Here is a 16,079-nt window from a genome sequence, read left to right as displayed (position 1 = left end):
TTCTCTTGTTAATTATCTGTGTCTCCCCTCCCCACAGACTAGGAGCTCTAGGTAGACGGGACTGGGACGCAGAAAGTTGGGCTCACCAGCATCCCTTTCAGGGAGGTGGGGGACACTGGTTCTGGCCAGCGATCGGTGAGCAGAAGTGACTTGTGGCATTTCTGGAGGAAACAATTAAGAACCAGGGCACCTTCTCTGTCTCGGTCTTCCCCTGCCATTATGACTGTGTGAATGCTGCCTTTCCCAGATTGCATAGCCACGAGCCGAAGGCGGGTCTCCAACCTCATCAGATTTCCATGAGCAAGAAATGAACATTGGTTGTATGATCGATAGCTCGGCTGATTCTGCAGTGTACTGTAGCCTAGCCTGATTTATTTTTCTTTTCTTCATCATTGTAGCTTCAGTATTTGAAGGAGGGTTTAAGACATTGCAAATTATCATTAATATTTGTCTAAAGGGAGGATGGACAGAATGAAACAATGGAGGAGGGAGAGAGGAAAGAGGAAGGAAGGAAGGAAGGAAGGAAGGAAGGAAGGAAGGAAGGAAGGAAGGAAGGAAGGAAGGAAGGAGGGAGGGAGGGAGGGAGGGAGGGAGAAGGGAAGGGGGGAGGGAGAAGGGAAGGGGGAAGGGGGGAGGGGAAGGAAAAGAAACAAGTTCTCATTGAGTAAATTCAGTGCTCCCGGAGACGCATTTGTATTCGGCGGTTTCCTATTCCCCCAGCCCTGTGAGGTACCCCCGTGCACACTCCGCCCACAGTTTGGAGCCTTAGACCTGACTACTTGGTCTACCAGTTACTAGCCATGTGACCTTGGGTAAGGCACTCATCTCTAGTCTGTAAAACAGGCATGATACCATGTGTTTTACTGAGTTTGCAAAGTTATTATGACAAAACAATGTGTAAACATTCTCCAAATGCTTTATAAAACAGAAAATGAATCTATAAATAGGAAGCATTATTGCAGTTCAGTTTTCTTTGGCTTTGCTTTGGGCCGAATCAATTAAACAAAATTACATAATAACACTGTGAGTAAAGAGATAAAGGGATGAGAAAATAGTGGTGCATCAACAGTGAGTTGCAGCAGGTAATTTTCTATGTGGAAATATATATTTGGTCTAATCACTACTAAATCAAGACTCCTTCTTACATGTTTATTAACAATAAAATTATAAGTTAACATTACCTACAAATGACTACAATGCAGAAGGATGAATATCCCATCTAGCTTGGGCTTTATTTTTCTTCCCCAGAAGGTGTGCTGGAGGTTGAAGCCATGATCTGTAAGCACTGGTCTCTAAAGATGGAATTGATCAGAGCTGGGTTGGAAACCAAGTGGGCTGGTGCAATTTGCTGTTACAGCAACTGAGTTTTTCCTTGTATTTTTAGGGACATGTCCAGTTAAAAAAAAAGTGGGGAACACTTTTCCATTAAAAAAAAAAGAAGGATTGTGCCAATAAATAGGTGAGAAAAACATATCAGAAGATACTGTTTATAATAGAGTATGTTTAGTTGCTAAGATTAATCTGAGCTCGCCTGCTGAAAAGGGCTGAACAATTCATAAGGACTCGTTTGTAGTTATTCTATCTTCAGCACAGCAGCATGGGAACAGAGGGTTGAAATCTTCCTGAATTCTGAATGGCACATGCTAAGCTTTGAGGTTATGGATGTTAGGATGAGTAATCATTTTTTTTTTGTATATTAGGTCCACATATTTTCAAATCTTGTTTCATATGTATTGATGCACTACTCCACTGATGAATAAATTAGACTCAAATCACATAAATCAAAAGAAATCATGAGTTTACACACACTCTGTAAGCTTCATTGTTCATGCAGTGGAATAACTAATCTTAAATAGTTTCTCTCAGCCATAAGGCACAAGCAGACATTCTTCACAAGACAAACAAGGCCTACTTTTCACATCATTTTCATGCACAAACATATTTTGCATTTTTGAGTCAGTTGGCTTCTGATCTTCACTTTATGGCTGTCTCTTTTGGGTTATTGGACAAGCACAGGAGGACTGGACTTTTTCCAACAAAATGTCCTTTTTTAATTTACTTTACTGTTAAATGTATGAATCATTTCAATGTAAAATGCTACTGCATATTATATACATGTGTGTGTGTACGTGTCTAGTGCTCATAATTCATTTTTAGAACCTGAAATAACAAGTTGATCTGACTCTAAAACTAAGGATGGTGAAATCAGGTGGTTTTGACATTTAAATTTGGACAATCAACCCTTCCTATTTCACAATGGAACCAAGAAGGGCAGTAAACTTGGGGAAAAAAATGGAATGGACTTCCCAGATTACCATATTTAATTTATTTGATGGTAAAGCAGAGTCTAAATTCATGGTCCAAATTGAACTTGAGAATTAAGTCACGTGACAAATAAGAACACTGTTCTTGTAATGCTTTGATAAAACTTTCTTTGCCATGAACTAGTCTAACATCTAGGCCTAATCTCACAGGCACCTAGGAAACCATGAGCTCAGGGAATGTCTGTATTAATTTGGCATCTCCAATAGCCACAAACGGCCCTTCAACTTTTACTGAATCAAAGGTCACATCCTCTTATTGCTGTCCACCAAAGTCCAGGTTTCTGCTGAAGTGATTGTATCTCCAGCTCATTTCCAGACTATAGGTAGTTGAAAGGTCAGAGATAAGCTCATTAATTCTTTCCAAGTTCAGGTGAATTCCCCCCCACTTTTCTGGGGTTCCCTTTGATAATTCAGCTCTTATGTGCCCCACAAGAAGTACCTTCCAGAATCTTATTATAACATTTTTACAGCATCAAAAGTTTTTATTTACAAGTATAATTTCTGTCAAGGGAGAAAAAGCCATCAAGTTTCTTGGAAATTTTATTGAGAGTTCTAGTTATTACAGCAATAATTTTCAGAGACAATAATCTTTATTAACAGTTTTTTTTGTTATATTTACAGAGCTATCTTGGTAGTAATAAAATTTATTTTAAACTTTAGATTTCAGTAAATGAGTCTGCTTTCCAGGGCTGAGATAACTTGTCCAAGCAAATAGGTATGTAGCTGTGTCATATAATTCATCATTTACTCATCAGCCTTATTATCCCACAGAGTAAATGCTTATCCCTGGGGGGCTCTTACTGAGCCTGCTTAGATGGAGTCGGGGAGAGAAAATAAGCCCAGTGCAGCCAAAGAAAAGGTCATACCATCCTCAAACACTTTCAAGAATCTCAGACCTGAGCTCATGAGTACTGAATCAATACATATGAAACACGATTTTAAATATAGGGACCTAATGTATGACAAATTTTTGAGGAATCATTGTTCACTATGAAAAGCGTGGATACATCCAGTTTCCTAAATAACAAAGATGAGTCTGTACAGCACATGAAGGGTCTCTTTGATTATTATCTGGACAATCGAAGTAGCAACAGATTATCAAACCTGATTGCAATGAGATGTGGCTGTCCATGCATCTTAAAGTAACCAAATCATTTGCTAGCCTCTACTTGACTGAGGGTTTTGTAAATGCAACATCCAATAATCATGATAAAGGGCAGCAAAATGTGGCACCACATAAAATCCTTACTTAGACCCTAATTTCCTAAAATTGGGCTAATCCCTATCATGCAGGGAGAGCTAAGGGGGAATATTTTTTTATCATTTTGGCTTGCAGTAAGCACTCATTGAATACTTTTCAAATAGATGACTCCACAGTGCTAGCTCTGAGTACATTTTTGAGGTCCCAGTGGAAACCTGAGTATTTGGGCTCAGGGAAGCCAATACATTAACATATTGGCACAAACTAGTTTATCCACATTAGGTAATCCATTAAGTTGGCTGGGCATGTCCTGGATGGTATCATCCTGGCTAAGAAATTTTGGCCTTGCTGAGAAGACAAATCCGCATTGAAGAGCCCTTCAACTGGGGTAGGTACAAAGAGGCAATATGGAGAGAGATCAAGTTTAAAAAGAATTCAAAGACTGAGCCCAAACTTCCTCCAGAAAAGCTGGGCATAGTCTGATCCATCCAAAACATCCTTTTGTGCCTTGATTACAAACCCAAGCGAAAGAGCAGATCCTGTGTCCACCTGTGAATCTTGTGTTTTTTTGTTCTACTATGTAGGAAAACTCTGCTATTCAATATATTTCATTCCTTTCAGAGAGTTAATATCTAGGCTGCCATCTTTAAACTGCATTAAAACTTATTAAAAAACTTATTAAAAAAATATTTTATTGTATATACTAAACTTTTGAATTTCCTTTGCTGTTTTTAAATACTAAGTTTACTACTTGTGATTTAGAATCAGAAAAAATGTCTTCGTCCATGTTTCAGGTCCATACTTTTTCACTGGACTAGCGAGTAGATGGAAAGAAAGCCCATGCTAGTCAATTATTTACTATGAAGCATTTGGATCACATGTCAGCTAAAGGTTTATGCTGTCCACATAAATCTTTCCAGTCATTTGTGTCATGTATCATAAAATATTAGGCCCCTTATTTTACATGTATGAAGTTATTCATTTTCCAAATTTCTTCAGCAATTCGGGGTGGGATGGAGCTGTATCTTTAACTTAAGGCTTAACTTGTTGGCATAACTTAGATAAAAATTGCTGTGGCCTGGCAAACTATCCACCATAAGGGGGAATTACATCATAGTTCTGTCCATTTGCACCATTCAACTTGACTTTCTTTCATTTTATGGCATGCTTTATAAGTTTTCATGTTTGTATTTGTTTTGTGAATAGTTTAAAGGAAGCTTTAGTAACCTATGGACCCTGAGACTTCAGGTGTGCCCCCTTCCACCTTCACTTGTGAATATGACATGCCCACTTGAGCAGTAAAAGCCACATGAGTACTGGAGACAGTGTCACCTGCAGGGACAATCGAGAAGCACCCCATAACCATAAGCAGCTCTCACCAAACCTTTGCTTTGCTTTGCACAGCATCTGGAGACAAGAGCACATGGAAGATATCAGAGCTAATGAGTGTCAGCGTCAACAGCAATAAAATAAACTAAAAACCTCCTTCTCCCAACAGTGTGGTCTTAGCACAATTGGGCTATATTTTATTCTCCAGAATTTAAAGTTTTGTTTTAAATTCTGCACATCGCAGCCATACTAAATATCCCCTTAGACAAGACACAGCGCTGCTGAGTAAGCCCCCTGCAAATCAGCAATGCTTTTTCATAAGACCAACATCCATAATTTATATCTGCATACAATTAGCCTGTTTACATTTATACATTTTCTCATTCCTTTTATGTGAAATATTCCACAGGATACTTGGTAATGCATTCAGAATAACCTTTTTAAAGTAAAGACTCCAGGACCAAACAGTTTATAAAATCCAATACCTAATAAATACTTTATATGAATAAAACAGTGTTTTCCTAATCAGAAATGCTATATTTATATCTGAGCTCACCTCTCTCGCCTCCCAGGCCAATGGTCTGGCATCATGTGGATGCTTATTTTTTAAATATGTTCAAGAAAAAACTACTGCTGCCTTTCTTGATGGTTAAATTTGCACACAGATATCACATCCTTTCTCTTACCCATTATGCATCCTTTCTCTTATCCATCATTAGATCACTTTAAGGATAATTTTTATGACCTTGGTTAAGTCCCTCATACTTAATCCCTCATACTATCATGATGAGGAGGAAAAAAAATTCAGTTAGCCATCTAGGAATTTAATATTCATGGTATCAAAATTCTGAATTCCCTCAATGTAGTTAGTCTAATAGGTGGTCACTATTGGCAAATGTAAGCAGCAGAGAAGAAATTTCATACATTCATGTAAGTTCAGAAGTTTTCTTACAATGATTAGGATGGCTAGAGATTTGGCCAGGTTGGTACCCAGGGCAGGAATTAATAAGTGACTTTGGTGACATCATTCTTTTACCCTGTTTCTTGGCCAACTAGAATGACACAGACCTGGGAGGAAAGGAGCCGTTGCAGCAAAGGCACCTCTAAATCATGGCCTGCACCTAGACCATGTCATTTTGATCCAGATCAAACTACAGGCTCCAGATCAATGTCTTGGTATGAGATCAGCCTTCATCTTGTAGCATCCTACCTCGGCTCTAGCCCTGAAATCATATACCCATCACCTGTTTAGTTCTGAGCATCTTGGGCTGCCAGCATTCCTGCTGTAACCACCAGTTTATATCATTGCTTTCCATTCCTGTCCACATCAAGCCTGAGCTTCCTAAATGCCTTTGGACAAATCTATTGACTTCTGATGGCCAGCTCCAGAACCAGGTAATTTGGATCTGTCCTCAGATCTTTGTCTCTTCTTGGTTCTGACTTCCTCAGCCACTCTTAACTAATAATTTAAGAACATCCAGAACAATCATACAGACTGCACACTTCTTACCAACACCATCCTGTAATGCCAGGCATGTTCAGCAGCTAGAAGCTTTTAATTTCCCAGTCATTCCATGTCCAAATAAAAAAATTAATTCTTACTGAAATATTGCCCCAAAGCCTCAGTTGACTGTAACTATTGATAGAACTGAGGAGAGAAAAAGGGGTCTTTAATAAAAGAATCACTTGAGTATATAGGTTCATTTTGAGAACTTGGTATCATGAAAATATATATTTGAGTAACAGAAATTAGAGAAGTCATTGGCAGTATTAACAGGAAATATCTCCTAGTATCTTCATTTATTAACGCATTTATTTACCATTTACTTATTCATTCAAATTATACTCTTAATAAAGTCTCCATAGATGCCAGGTACTCTGCTAATACTTGGAACTCAACAATGAACAAGGTAGACCAGATACCTACCCTCACAGAGTTTGAGCAAGAGAGCATTTAAAGAGAGTTTTAAATATGAATCAACATACAGAAACTTGATATGCACATAGATTGTAGGGGGAGTTGTACTTTTCCATGCAAGGGATAATAGTTACTAACGTAATGGGGCAAAGCATAAAACTAGTCAGCAGGCTTCCAACTTGAGCTCTTAAGCTTAAATATAAGTTTTCTTTCCTTAATCTAAAAACTGGAGCTGTCTTCTTTTTAATTTGAGGAAAGGGGAATTGATGCCAACACTCAGTATTAAGAAACAAATGAATGGGCATGCATGACATGTCAATGAAAGAACACAAACATTTTTCTTGGACACAGCATTGATTTCAGTATATAGTACATGTCACTAGTAAGGTGCTTTAAATTCCTTAACATGTATTGGAGAGTTTTCCTTCTGGATGTTGGCGATCTCATTTTGAGAATGTCAATGAGGTATAAAATTCTGCATAAATAAATATAGTTACCATTGATTACATTTTCCATTGGGAAGAACAAATTGCAAGATGGTTTCATGTCTTTTTCAGAATGAAAAATGTGTGGATAATGGAAGCAAAATGGATCTGCTGCCCTATCTCAAAGACAAGGTTCCTTTCATCCCTGTTTGTTTGTTGTTTGTTTACACATACTCTGTTATAGTAAGGATTTAAGACAGCTGCTTCTCATTTTCATAGCATTCAACATACACATACTTTATTTGTTTTGTGCTCAGTAATTAAAATTATTATATTCAAGACCATAGCATACGATTGTGCAGTCATTTTTAGTTCTGTTTTTTTAATTCATCAGAATTTAGATGGAATATGTGTGGATGGGATTCTTGATGCATATGCACAGCAGCTCTGTAAGTAAGGCCAATCTGCAAGAGCAGAAATGACAATCTGCAGAGATTAGAGATCTCCAAAACAGACATGATGCCAATTTTCAAGGGAAGACTAGAAGCCAAATTTACTTGAAACTCTAAATACTGCTCCAAACCTCAACAGATCCAAATGTACCAGATGTGATGTTAGCATAAATATTGATGCATCCTGATACTGTCAGGATGTTCCTGAGGCAAAGATGTCATAGAATGTTGGAGTCAAAGGACGTCTAGACCATTCCTCTAGGGACTGCAAATATAAAAGTTTGTGTACTGTTTTAGAAGGTACACAGACCCCTCAAATAATTCTGTGGAGTAGAGGTTAAGAGAAACTGGCCTTGTATCACTCTGAACAGATAGAAACTAAGATGAAAACTGATTTGATTTACACCACCCACCCATTTTAAAGTATATCTGAAATTGGTCTTACGTGTCCCCTTACAAGGGATATAGTTCCACTTCCCTCCTTGGAAGAATAGGAATTTCAAAGTTGTTACAAATAAGAAAATATATGATCCCAGGTATAGATAGATATATGAATCGTGATGGATAGATGATAAGACAGATAGATGAATCGATAATCTTCCTGTTACATACACCCTCTTATTATCCTCATAGCAATCTTATTACATGGTAAAATTATTTTGCTTATAATTTGTTTTCTGTTTAATGTCTGTTTCTGTCTATCAGAATTTAAGTTCCTTGTAGGCAAGAAATTTTTCTCTTATTTACTGCCATGGCTAGAAGATAGTCTGCCATAAAATGCACATTTTAATAAATATTTTCAGATTGAAACAAGTATTCAAAGAGTGATGTTGATTGTTTCTGAGTAAATTGTTGATAGATGATGTCATCTTTGGCATTTGCCTGTTTGTTTTCTTGCTTTTTAAAAAAAAAAAGTCTTTGTGTGAATTTGTGTCTCTGATTCTTCAGTAATGTGCATATATTTCTTTTTAAAATAAGAAAAAACAATTATTTCAAATTAAAAATTAAGACCATTTAGAATTCTGGATATTATTCAGCCCTGATTTCACCTTTGTGATGAAATTAAAGTAATAGTCAACTAGCAACACTCCCTACCCAACAAAAACCTCTAGCTGTATATAAACATTAAATGGTATTTGCTATTTTTTCAGCGTCTTTTTAGTCTGATGGATGGATTGTGGAATTAATTCAGAAAGTGGAATATCACAGAGCCGGACAACCAGTTAAAAAGCAGGAAATTTGACCTAATTGTATTTTTATGCCACAATCTATTCACAACACTATCAGAGAGAATATTTTAAATATTACAGTTCAGGGGGAACCTCATTTAGAACACAAAAAAATGTTCATAGCAGGGAAGATATACAGCTGACTTCTCCCTTTCTCCCCTTTCCCAATACTTTTCAGTATTTTCCACATTTTCTATAATTAAAAAATACTACTTTTTTCAAAGGAAAAGCTATAAACACTGAAAAATTAAGTAGTATAGTTCTGAAATGGGTTAGTAATTTTAAAATTCTAGAAAACCATTTTGAAAGCATATACAGAAACATAATGAAAAGAAGTGCCCAAGATGCCTCAATTCAGATTTGATAGGAAATGCTAAATAAAGAAGTCAAATGGTCAACAGGCGAAAGATGAAGTAGAAGGTGCCGGCTGAAAGTTTTAATCAAAGGTTCACAAATGTGTTCCCATCTCGTGGTGAAGGACTGGAAGATGTTCAAAGAGCTCTGAGATGGCTTTCTGGAAATCTCCATGATGGCTTTCTGACTGCTGAGGAATACATTTTATATTTGTTTGGGAGACCTTTGTAGTTAAAATGCTCGCTGCCTAAGCTAAGGCAATTGAAAAGAAATTTGTGTCTACTTGATGTTACAAAAGAGTGAGATCTGTAAGACTGTCAAAACCAAGGGATTCCAACAGCGGGGCCACTTGTTCATAGAGTTTATGCTTCAACAGAGCAGCATCAACAAGTACATCTGAAACCAAAGACAGTGTTGTGAATACTGGAGTGTCAAGTATTTATTTCTAGGACTTGTGGACTAAGTTAGAGATGCTTAACTAGGGGCTCTAAAAAGAGTGAGGCCGTTGATACTAAGTAATCTAATGACCTACGAATGTTATGACCCCACGTTTGCTTGGCTGGCTCCCTCCTGAGGAGGGCACCTGAGTTCCCAGAGTTTGTGTTCTGTTAACTATGGATATACGGTGATGCTTGCTTTGGGTGCTTGCCTTTGCCCTTAGAAGATGGCACGCACGGCACCCGAAAGTCAGATGGCAGCATCCAGAGCCAATCAGCTACAAGTGAGGAAGAGAAGCAGCACATTTTCCACGCAGTAAAGCCTGCAGACCCAAGAGCTTCCCAGAACTGCTGCTGCGGGTCCAGCCATTCATCCTGACAAAGAAAAGCCATCTTTCCTGTGCAGCTTACTGCCCCCGGCTGACCCACGCCCGCCCTCTCTCCATCTCCAGGGGAGGGAATAAGGGAGCATCAGGAAGCAAGAGGCAATCAGGGCAAACTCCTCCTCACGAAAACCAGCGTTATGGGAAGACGCAGGTTTCCCAAACCCCTAGCAAATGTTCTTCCATGCGTCTTTCAATGTTGGGGACTTTGACCATGAAAAAAAAAAATTCACTCTGTACACATGAAAGATTTATTATAGAAACAAATTCTGGGATGACCAGCGTCAGTATTTTCTCCGACCCAGTGTGCATTATATATTATGCACACTCCACAGTTGAATTGCTTCCCCTACCCGAAGTCATGTATCTTACTCTGTTTTATTACCACCATATCGAGCTCGTCACTCTATTATAGACTATATGTTAATGGCTGTATTCTGAAGGCAAATAGCACTTTGTAAATATGTAAAACCATAGGAACCTGCTGGTGGCTACTCTGTAAATCAACAACAGCTGCACCTGAGCAGCCTCTGTGATTCTCAGCATCACATTATTTCTGTCGTATAGAGATTAAGCCCCAAATGGCCAAAGCCATTTTGAATAGGCAGATGTTGAAATAGCTGATTTTTAAAAAATTTAAAAAGCAAATAGTAGATATTTTGATATTCATTATAAAAATAGTAGATATATTACAAGATGTTGAACATGATGGCCACAGTGTTATTTATCTTTATACACTTTCCAATTTAGCATATTCATCCGGAAATACTATGCATTCAATAAGTGCCTATTAAATCTATTTTTAGAGATATAAAGGAAATATGATGTGAAATGTTCTATGAAAATATAAGGTCGACATTGTAATCCTAGACTGTAGCACAAACTACTCTTTTAAATCATACTTGCTGTTATTTTGTTTTTCTGATAACAAAGTAATACATGCTCCATATATCAAAGTAGGAAGCCTGTGTTAAAGCCTGGAAAAGTAAGATCCTGACTCCTACACAGATATAAGATGAAACTTGTCACATGTTTTATTTACCTTGTTAATTAAACGAGAGAATCAGGAAAGATACCACAACCAGTTCAAAGGGGAAGTTAAAGAAGCACAGGTTTATATGAAGGAAAGGAATGTTGAAGGGAATTTACAAATGGTCACCAAACTGGTTTTGCTAACAGAAAGCAGGGCTGACTGCTGAAATTCCACTGGACAGAATTAATTGGTATGTCTAAAGACAATATTTTTTTGCCTTGCTCTCAGTTATCTACAATCTACAGAGCTGTGAAATAACTCAAAGGTGACAAAAGACTAAAATAAGATAACACAGAAAAGTGTGCTCTAAACAATGCATAGTTTCCTTTGGAGATACCCAGTAATCTTTTTGGCATATTTTGAATTTCCCAATAATAAAGATGATTAGAAGAAAGAAGAAAAAGAAGGGAAGGAAGGAAGTATGGGAAGAAGAGATAAAGAAAAAAGAGAACTAAAGAAATAAAAAAAGAAAGAATCTATCTGAAATCTACACAGATGAAACTACTGATAACATTTTGGTGTATTATTTCTCCAGATCTCACTAGAGGTATACAGCATTACTCTGTGAACTGTCTTAGAGACCCATTCTCCACTGCATAAAATAGTGAACATTTTCTCATCTCAGAACTCTCATGCAATATGATTTTTACATGACAGATGTACACAGCTTGGTTAACTCATCCACTATTATTGGATACCTTTGTAAAGTTTCTTACCATAAATAAATGCACAAGAAAAATCTCTGGATAAATATCTTTATACAAACCTCTGATACCTTCCTTAGAAATTCCTCAAAGTGGACTTTCTGGGTCAAAAGCTAGGTGCATTTTAATATATTTTGGCAGATGTTGCTAAATTGCTCCACAGACATATGCTGTACTAATTCCAAAATCCTGCCCATTGTGTATAATTATGCCCATTTCTCCACCACTGTAGCCAACATAGAGAATTATCATTCTTAAGCTTTGCTAATCATCAGGCTAAAACTGGTGTTTCTTTGTTGTTTTAAATCTGCATTTTAAAAACTATTGAGGTAAAATTTTTGTATTGGTTAAAATAGACATTTTGTGAAATGTCACAGGCATACAGACAGAAGGGATAGAAGATAAAACTATTTCCCCCTCTCTTTATCACCAGTTTGGAAGAGCGGAAGACCTTCGGTAATCAAATGAACAGATATTCTCATTTTGAAAAGAAAGGGCCCAACTTAAAGTCTGATCCTAGTATCCCTTAGAAATTTGTTTCCAAGACACTTTCAAGAAAACAATCAAGCATACTTAAAATTATCCATGAAAATAATTTCTAAATTCTGAAACTGAAAAGTAACTTTAGTATTTAATTGGGGGAGGATGGGATTTGGTTAATAATGAAGCTTTAGCACTTCTTAATGAATTCTGATTTGGTGAGACAAAACCATCAGTATACTGAATTCTACATAAGGGGAAGCGTTTGTAAATTATTCTTGCCTGTGTTTAATTATTTGCACTGTATAATTTAAGCCTTTATATATTGAAACCTTTTTCTCTTTTATTGTTCAGAAACTGAATGAATACCTTCCTCCCCAGTAACATTTGGTCAATTTTATTTATATGTACACACTGAAACATGGAGGGTTGCTCCCAGTTTTGGGTCTACAAGGACACATAAGTAGTTTTCAAATCTGTCCCTGATATTCTGCAGTTTCCAGCAAGATGAAGGAGAGTGATATGAAAATATGTTATTTCGTTGTAAGAGTCAAGAAAATCTCTGGACTAGATCCAAAGAGAAATAAATCCATTGGCATGGATTGAAGGGAAGTGACTCTATTTCCAGGACTTCTCCTGCCTCTTATATTTCCCTTCCATTTGGCTGAGTCAAGGGTCAATGAGGGACCAAAGACAGAAAGAGTCTCATCAGATCCCTGGGTAACTGGCAGAAGATGAAGTGATGGAGGCAATGAGCAGGGCACAGACATGTCAGCTCCAGATTCATTCCACCACTCAAAGTTCATTCCGCTGAGATCTATTGGTGACCTGGTGCAACTCATTTAATTTTAGAGAAAGAAATGCTCCTATTTAAGAATTGATCAAAATGTGTTCCTAAACTGATGTGAAAAGATTATGTTTGTTTCCAAGAGCAATATTAAAGTTTTGTGCCGAAAATGAATTCCTGAGAAATAGAAAAAAATGATGCCGATAGGTTCTTAGTTGGAGGGGGCTGAAATCCCTCATCCTTTACTATTACCGTTAATTTTATGTTCACAGGGTTTGTTAACTTAAGTTTCTACTATTAAATGTGCTTTGTGGATTTTTTGAGTTGAGGGATTAGCTCTAGACTTTAGCCCCTAATTGGATATTGTCTAATTATTAATATTCATTTTTCCAGAGAGATTTGCTTCACAGAATTAAAAAAGTTGATGTGTCGACTGTAATTACTATTCCCCTCTGATTTCTGAGCATGAAAGAATATGTAATTCAAACATGACCCTCATAAACATCTCCAGTATCATCATATTAAAACACAGTTCAATGCTCTGCTTCCATCCTTACTTTTAAGAATATTGAGTAAAGTAGGAATTACTGATTCAGTAAATCCTATGAATTCTTTTAGCAAATATGTGACTTACTAAGGATCCAACTGTCTATCAATAGATCTATGTTGAAGCTTTTCTGTATTAAAATTTGAGTGGGAAGGGAAGGAGCTATCTGTTTTTTCTCTTGATGGAAGAGGCGATTCTACTGAAGAAAAATTATCCCTTCATAACCCAAATACAAATGGGATGCCCTCAGTGTTTTGAAAAAAGAAATACTCCCTCAAAAAAGGACAGCTCTGTAGAAATTCACAGCCTTTTGTCATAACTGATTTAAAAGAAGAAGAAAGAAAAAAATTGGTAGTCTGGGCAGAACTTTTGAAGTGGATATGAGAGAAAGAAATGAGATGGGGAAAATCAACCAGGTGAAAATCAAAATAGTCAAGATGAATGATGGACAAAATATTAGAATTTGATCTGTGGAAAGGCAAGTGAACATGTCTCTATACATGTATATATCTTATTGTCCATGATCAAATGCAGTGAAAGAAGGAGAAAGAAATATGTCTCTCATGATAGAAATACTGCACCTGGCTTTTATTTTCACATAGATTAAATAAAGGTCTGTGAATTTCTGAGATCAGTCACTTAGAGGAAGATTCCTTCAGAAATTCTAGCTGATAAGAAGAAAAAAAGACAGGTCTTTACCACTTTTTTGCAATTGATTTAAAAATGATTTTTAAATGGCTTTTTCAAAAGCTAGAAATAATCTAATAATTATAGGGAAAATCAATTCACATGCTATTCACAGAGAAAATATTAGTGAGGATCTCTATTAATATACATGTTAAAAAGTTACCTTTTTCCACAAATCTTTCTAATGTCTGTACATCTTCATTTCTCTAGGGGAAGACTAACAGTTGTCAAGTGCAAATATATTTACATTTATTCCTCAAATGTGTACCAAGAGCTACCTGTCATCTGTGAGAGACCAGGAGGGGCCACAAGCACAGGAGTTAGGATCTGGGATTACGACTTTGTTATAACAGAGCCTGAAATCCTCCCCACCCCGACTTCCAAAGATCTCAGAAAGGTATTAGAAGTCTTTTAAGAACATGCCTGTCAACTGTGTAGTAACACATCTCCAGATTTAAGTCTTAAAGAGAATGTAATTGTGCATTTCACGGGACCCCATATATGCACTAGCATGTGTCTCTGTAACTCAGATTTTCCTAATTTCTTGATTTGGAATCTGGGCCCTTTAGAAACTGAATATTGAAAGTTTAAGAAGTTAATAATCACCCTAGTAAGAAATTTCACCACTAAAAATATAGACTTGAATTAACACGGAGCTGAATCTTTTTCAGTTAGCAGAAACTGACTTCTCTCCACCCTACCGAAGGGCTCGGGCGTCTAGGATCACCCCAAGCCAGATAGGTCCGTGGCTCCATTCCTGTGGGCTCACCAGTCCCAGCCCTGGTCGCCGATTATGTGAGAGAGATGTAAATTTCCCTCTCACCTGATGAGAACACCTATAAGTCTATTTGTAACAAACCAAGGTTTGGACTCCCAGAAAAGAGTTTTCTATTTCATGGCTCCATTTGGCCTGATGGTAAGTAAGAGCCAGCTCTTGCTAAAAGATTTAACCTAATGGATTATGAATAATTAACCTTAAATCACTAGAGCTAGAACTTCTCATTTTTAGGTGTGTGAAAACTAATATAGACTAATTGTGACCAATGAGGTTCATTATACTCTCGACAATATCCAATCCTTTTCACTTATACTGACCCCCTGATGTCATATAATCAGTGTTCAAGACCATCATGTACTCTATGAATAGCAGCTCAAAAATAATGAGTCAAGTTTTAACATGACAGGAGTATTTTCTTTTTTCTATTAAACTTTTTAAAGAAGCATATGAATCTAATGTTAGAAAAAGTATGGTGTTATATATGTGTGTTGTCTCTGATGACTTGTTTTGGAATTATGTATAGCAATATGAAATTATAAACACAAATATTAACTAATAAAATATTTCTGTTTCAGATTCAAAAATTGCACACATCTCTCACTTAAAGTTTGAAACTCAAACTGATGCTTTTGATCGCTGTGGTACTATAATGCCTGTGAGCTAAATTTGTCTGTAAATGTCTCAAGATATTCAAAACAGTCAAATATTTTAAAAATCCGTTGATTGTTCAGAGAATTATTTCAAAAGGCTACTGTAATTGAGAGAGATCAGGTTCTTAGAGTCAATGGGTCCCTTTTGGTTTAATTGGTATGTAAGCTTACTCCTTCCATATCTACTCAACAGGCTGGTCTATAGAGTGACACTTTTAATCTATGGCTATCTCCCAGACCCTCTTCTTTATTATGAATTACTATTATTCATTATAATATTATATAATTATTTATAATATTGAAGCAAAATTTTTCAGTACAACCTGAACCATCTCTAGCAGGCTCTCCAACCATTTATAAA

General features: G+C 36.8%; 1 long non-coding RNA gene across 1 annotated transcript in view; it reads left to right on the top strand.

Annotated features, from left to right (window-relative positions):
- The window catches only part of LOC118973247 (uncharacterized), a 53,230-nt gene extending 38,070 nt beyond the window's left edge, over positions 1-15,160 (top strand). Inside the window, exon 4 of the long non-coding RNA XR_005062488.2 lies at positions 14,501-15,160. This is a non-coding gene — a long non-coding RNA (uncharacterized lncRNA). The remainder of the gene's footprint in view (positions 1-14,500) is intronic.
- Positions 15,161-16,079: the final 919 nt, after the last annotated feature.

The sequence above is a fragment of the Manis javanica genome, chromosome 13 (assembly GCF_040802235.1).
Source record: "Manis javanica isolate MJ-LG chromosome 13, MJ_LKY, whole genome shotgun sequence".
NCBI classification, from domain to species: Eukaryota; Metazoa; Chordata; class Mammalia; order Pholidota; family Manidae; genus Manis; species Manis javanica.
This window is presented reverse-complemented; position numbering and strand designations above follow the sequence as displayed.